General features: G+C 39.8%; 1 protein-coding gene across 2 annotated transcripts in view; it reads right to left on the bottom strand.

Moving 5' to 3' along the window:
- Positions 1–6,503, bottom strand: part of LOC146868603 (endogenous retrovirus group PABLB member 1 Env polyprotein-like) — a 349,779-nt gene that overhangs the window by 156,346 nt on the left and 186,930 nt on the right. The gene's annotated exons all lie outside the window — the stretch shown is intronic.

Raw genomic sequence — 6,503 nt, 5'->3', positions numbered from 1 at the left:
ATTTTTCAGATGATTACTAGAATAACAATTTAATATATTTTTTGCAAAAACTTAAATGTATAATATTTGTCAAGAAAAAGACATGGCTTTGTATTTCAAAGCATTTGGCTATATTAGCAAAAGTATTATTTAGGAATTTATACAGACAGAGCAGGACTTTCACTTAGTAAGGGCCTGATTAATATTTGGGTGGTAATTGAAAATGCTTCAGTTAGATGGAGAATCCAAGAGTGGAACTCCATTCACCAGAGGCATAGCAAGGATGAGGCACCGCTACCTTTTGATTCACTTTCAGATTTAGCACTTGCTCCAGAATTCAGAGGGTTTTGAATTACTAACCAACTTTAAATCAGGCCAGAGGTCTATTGCATCCTTCTTCCCACCTTTGGCTAAACAGTATCTTTAAGTATTTCAGTTGGTTTTGCCTTGGTCTGATTCTATTTTCTTTTTAAGCCACAAGGAACTAAATGTTTGACAAGACAAATGACCAAGGAGTGAATTTATTTCTTCAAAAATTTGGAAATAACTTCATTAAGGCCTTCTGTACAGTTGAACCTTGATCGAAAATTCATTGCATTTCTGGAAATAATACTAAATCCGGAGGAAAATGAAAATGGCTATTTCCACCTCCTTAGTGATAGCCAACACAAAATTGTATAAGTGTTTTTTCCTTCAAATTTAGCAGATGCTTCATCAATTGGAGAAGTTTCCTCTGGCACCCATTTCTAAATCAGGCCAGCGCTATAAGAAATGTTCATTGCTTTGCTGCACAAAGCACGGGAACAACAGAGAATATAGTTTCCTCTAAACTAGATGCATCATATGTTAATATATATTAATGCTCCATTTCTTTTCTGTACATGAACATCAATTTTAGTTATGAATACTTTGTATTTACTATCACCTTGTAAATATTGAATCTATTTTCATTAAAAAAAAAAATTAAACTTGTCTTGCTATACTTTCAATTATCTATTCTCGTGTGGTACTTAATGCATTTGCATGTCTGCGTATATGGCTAGAGTGTTGACTAGCAGTTGTTTGAGAAGCAGTGATACGAGTAAGGCTGCTTCTTCATTATTGAGCTAAAAGACGTGGTGCTTACTGCAAATTTAGTGTTAGTAATATGGATATTTATGATGAATAATTTATAATTATTGTTTTGTTGAATCCATTGACATTCACCAAGGTGCACTGTATACACCCAAATACGAATGGATATGTAAAAATGAAAAAATACCTGAAAACATTTATGAAGCGCTAATATGGAGCATAATAAGAAAATTTTAAAAAGGATACAAATTCTGTCTCAATTCCCGACTCTGCTGAAAGTCAAATAAATAATATTTCCTTCTTTCTCTCAATTCAAGTGAACATTTTCAAGCATTCCTAATGTAGTATGGTAAAATTTTCAAAATGCAACACTGTCCACATTAGGGTATTCTGTTCCTCAATATTTAGGGACAACGACATTTAGGCTACTGTTAAAACTCAGGCTACGAGAGAGGAAATGATAATTGTAATCTTTTCTTTCAGATTAGCCATAATTCCTCTAGATGGGTATCCAAACACAGATGTTTGCATTTCATAGACAATATCTTCTTTGAAGTATTTTCTAGTTCAGGGCATTTCCAATTTATTGGTCAATGTAATTCATTCCAAATTTACATCAGTTTCAGAATTCCTTCTCCCAAGGGTATCTTCTATAACCTTTAAGGCATGTAGGGAAATCTATAGAAAAATGTATTCTGCTTCGATTTGCTCCCACATGTTTTTATTTGCAAAGAGACTGCATGTCTTTAAATGATATTAGAACATTGGAATGTTGGAAGCTCCATTGAAAACAATGCAGTGCTCCGGGCTTATAATGGCTGGTATAAGCCCGGAGCACCAACATTCCAATGTGTCTTTGTTTACAGCTCTGGCTGTGAACAAAGACTTCAGGGAGCCGGAGGGGATTTGAATCCCCTCGCGCTCCCTGAAGGCTTTGTTTTGGTAGAACATTCTGCCCTCTAGTGGCAGAATGTTCTAATAGCCTTATAGCCCTTCGTAGCAGGGCTATACCGGCTTTTAAAGTCCCTCTGCTTTGTTAAAGTCCCTCGCCTTCGGCTCGGGCCTTTAACGCTACAGCGGGCCTTTAATAGCCGGTATAGCCCGCTACGGCGGGCTATAAGGCTATGTTAAAACATGCCTTTGAAGCCCACTTGGGACAAAACCCAAATCTCATTTCACAGGATTCATTTGTAGCATTCAAATTTAAAATTGGTTGAAACATCTGGTGTCATAGCAACCAACTTCCTATATTGAGTTATTTCTTAAAACAGGAAATGTCTTACATTCAACTCATCATAAGGAACATAGTGCCACATGGTGAGCAGGGCTCTTTAATAACTGTTGAATAAATCATTTATTGAATTATAAAATAATAAAATCAGTATTAGCTCTGTGTTATTGATTATTCTTTAGATATGGATCCTATGTAATATGGAACAGTCTTAGTAGAGAGAAATAACATTTCACCCAAACTAAACATCAGGCAAGGAAAAGGAAAATGTACAACGACTATAAATCTTTTGCGATCATAATGGCAGGTGCCTGGACACCTTTGGGTAGTAATGTGCGGTATAAACATTCATTTAATTTTATTACAAGGCACTTATTCCCGCAATGATGTCAGATGAACATCAGAGCAACCTCAAATGATAATTAATGTGTTCCATAATGCCACCAGAATTTTACTTTCACAAAAATGACAAATGTGAAGGTGTTTGGAAAAGTATGCTTTTGAAGCCCCTTTTCAAGTTGTGCTTGTGTGTCAGTTGACCACCAAAATTCAGAGGGACTCCCACCTTATAACCCCAGGTGAAATTAATTCAATTATAGGTTACTACTATATGAAAAGTTTGTCTCTTACATAAACAGGTTTATTTATTTATTTTAGAAGCTTATATAGCGCAGGAATATCTCCATGATGCAATCAGGCAGTTCTAGGGCTACAGACAGTTAAGCCACGGAGATTTCAGTTTTCAGGAGTTTCCTGAAACGCAAGTGATCATCACATTTGAGCAGTGAATGGGGTAATGAGTTTGAGCCATGAGGCCCGATAGTAGAAGGCTTTGCCTCCTGAACGTGATTTCTTCATAAGGGGAATAGTAAGACAATATTTCGTATTTGCGCGTAATACTCTGCTGGGCTGGTAGTGAATACGTTTCTGAGCTAAATAGCTAGGTCCTTTGCTGTAGGAGGGGAAGAGAGGCCGTTCTAAGAGGCATATCAGTAACCAAGTGAGCTGCCGTATTCTGTACAACCCGTAGTCTATTTAGCAGAGATTAGTTGGCAACGGCCAGTAGTGCATTGCAATAATCCAGGCGACTCATAACCAGTGCCTGAACTAAGGTTTTGCGTACCGGTAGTGGAAGGAGGGAAAAGACTCTATGTAGCAAGCGTAACATATAGAAGCATGTCTCAAATGTGGCCCCCACTTGGTCCTGCATAGACAGTGTCTGATCTAAGTAAACACCCAAGCTATTTACCACTGTCTTAGGGATGGGAGCAGTCCCCAAGTCCGCTGGCCACCAATCCATAGATCAAAGTGTCTTGGCATTACCGAACAACATAATCTCCATCTTACCAGCATTTAGCTGGAGGTAGTTGTCCGTCATCCAAGTGGAGATGGTTTTCATGCCATCCGAGAGAAACGAGATATTGTGTTACAAGAATTATTGTTGAAAGATAAGAGTATTTGGGAATCATCCGCATAGGAAATGGGGATGAAAACAAATTCCCTTACAATCTTAGCAAGGGGAGTCATGTATATATTAAACAGCGTGAGGCTTAAGCAAGAGCCTTGGGGTACTCCCTTAGAAATGTCCATCACATGGGACCGGAAGGAATCTACATTGATGACCTGCATACGGTCCTTCAGAAAGTTTGAAAACCATTGAAGAGCACAGCCACAAATCCCAATCTCTTTCAGTCTTCACAATAAGATGTGGTGAGACACCGTGTCAAAAGCTGCGGATAAATCAAACAGCACTAATAACACAGCTTAATTGTTGTCCAGAGAGCTTCTGATGTAATCAGATTCTGCAATCAGGGCCGACTCTGTGCTAGGCATAGGTCTAAAACCTGATTGCGAAGGATCTAGACAACCAATAGACTCTGTGTGTTTGGTGAGCTTTTTATTAATGTATCCTTCCAATAATTTGCTCATCAGAGGAAGAATGTTTATGGGGCGCTAGTTCGATAGAACCGATGCAGATATATTCCCCTTTTTGCGGAGCAGGATCATCTGCGCTGCTGTCCACTCCCGTGGAAGTAGGCCTTCCCTTATCAAAAGATTAAATAATGGACACACGGATGGGTCAAGCTGCACAGATAGTAGGGTAGTAACCTTTACTGGTATGATGTCTGTAGGAGACCCAGACTTGGCCGATTTTAACATTTTCTCCACTGTGCATACTTGTAAAGGAGTAAAGCTGTCTAATAGGCGCATTGTGTTAGTTATTATGGGGGGTGAGAGAGAGATTCAATAGGGCTATCAGTGCTAGTGGAAAATGAGGTAGAGATAGAATTTATTTTAACTTCCAACTGATTAGCGATATCATCGGATAATCCTTGCGAGGGAGCGGTAGTGTCCTTAGCTACCATGGGATTTGTAAAGGATTTAAGAATTTTGTACAACTCTTTAGAGGAGTTTCCTGCTTGACTAAGTTGGAAAGCGATATGTGTTTTGCGTGATTTTTTAATATGTTTGTGAGAGTGCTTCTTTATAGATTTCCCTCTGCCTTTGATTCTGAAATGAGCACAAGTGTATTTCCAACCATTTACAAGCTGATTTCTCATTACCTAACTCCAAGGTCTCATCTGTTTCGGAGTGGGATTATGCTTTTTAAAGGGGCAATATGATTAATAGCAGTTTTCAGAGCCCCGTGGTAATGCTCCAAACTTGAATTAATATCCCCTTGCTCCACCCTCAAAGGCGCCTGAACATTTCTGTAGTAATCCCACAAGATCAGGTAAGTGTGAGAACGACTTATTATTGACTGTCCATCTCCACAGCTTCCAGAGGCAACTGACAAGTGCCCCTCGGAGATCAATGACAGTGACATAGTCAGTTCTGAATGGGTAATTAATCTGTACAATAGAGACTATTACAACATCTCCTTTCTTTCCACATAACAAGAAAAAGAAGAAAAGAGGAGATAGAAAACAAGTGAATAAAGTTGAACAGGAAAAGCAAAATGGAAAGAAGATAACAAGCAAAAAGAAATGAAAAATTAAAGACCTAGACGTTTGGGAGGGAGAATTCTCCTCCCACTCTTGCGAGAAGTAACATACTCTAAAGACGGCTTGGGAGACTGAGAGACTTACAGCGGACCTTGTAGAACCTGATCTGTAACACTGCCAGACTCTAATCCCAGCTGCAACACCACTCTCCAGGGAACTTTGTAGATTCTAGACAAATTCCACCAATTCCTCCCATTGACCCTCACAGCAAAGCGTGCGGTAGCATCCACCTTTACAGGAGGACTATATTTTGAGAGACCTTTTGCCCCATTAGTAGGAGATGTGGGGGCATAATAACAAGGGCTGGCGATAACATTATCGCCGCTTTAGCGTCTGTTTTCAGGCAAAAAGAGGCGATAATTTTATTGCAATATCATCAAGTACACGCTAGCGGATGTTCCCTTAACTTAGCGCCCCTTTTCCAGCACGCCTAACTTCGCATCTCTATTGAGATGCAAAGTGGGCGTTACTGGGCGTACTGCTGATGGACTACCTTGTAAAATATCGCAAAATGTACATCGCGATATTTACAAGGATGCCCACGCATGTTTGCAGATGTTAGTTTTTGGCGAAAACCGTGGTTTTTGCCATAAACTAACGTCTGCAAAAATGCAGACTTAACTATACCTAACAATGGTGGTTGATTATGCTGATACGACCACAGGGTCGTATCAGCAAGGTTATCGCCGTTTTCCATGGCACATTGCTGGAAAACCAGCGATGTTCCATGGAAAATACCGCTATCGCTGGGAACTCATCGCCATTGCGCTATGCGCTGTTAATACAGCGACAGCATGGTGATAATTGCCAGCGATAGCCGGCGATAAAAAAAATCTCGCTAAGAGCGGCCAGCGATAATTATCGCTGCCGCTTGATAATATATCCCGTGATTCTTACCCAATCTCCTACATGAATGCTGGACTTAAATGCACCCTCAACATTTACAACAGGACGGACTTGATTCTTAATAGCAGTTTGAACATTTGCAGTCAAAGATCGCGTACCCCACTTTTTCTTCCATGCAGGGCACATATGGAAAGAGGCTTCCCTTCCCCGAAGCAAAACAAAGGGGCTAGAACCTGTGATGGGACTGGGAGTGGTACGATGAGCCCACAACATACTTTGCACTGCTTCCTTGATATCAAATTTAGAAGAAACAGCCCACTGAATACACTCCATTAAAATCCGGTTTGTGTGCTCAATAAAACCATTTG

This window comes from Triturus cristatus, chromosome 1_2 (assembly GCF_964204655.1).
Source record: "Triturus cristatus chromosome 1_2, aTriCri1.1, whole genome shotgun sequence".
Classification (NCBI taxonomy): Eukaryota; Metazoa; Chordata; class Amphibia; order Caudata; family Salamandridae; genus Triturus; species Triturus cristatus.
The sequence above is the reverse complement of the archived record's forward strand: the minus strand, read 5'-3'. Positions and strand labels throughout refer to the sequence as shown.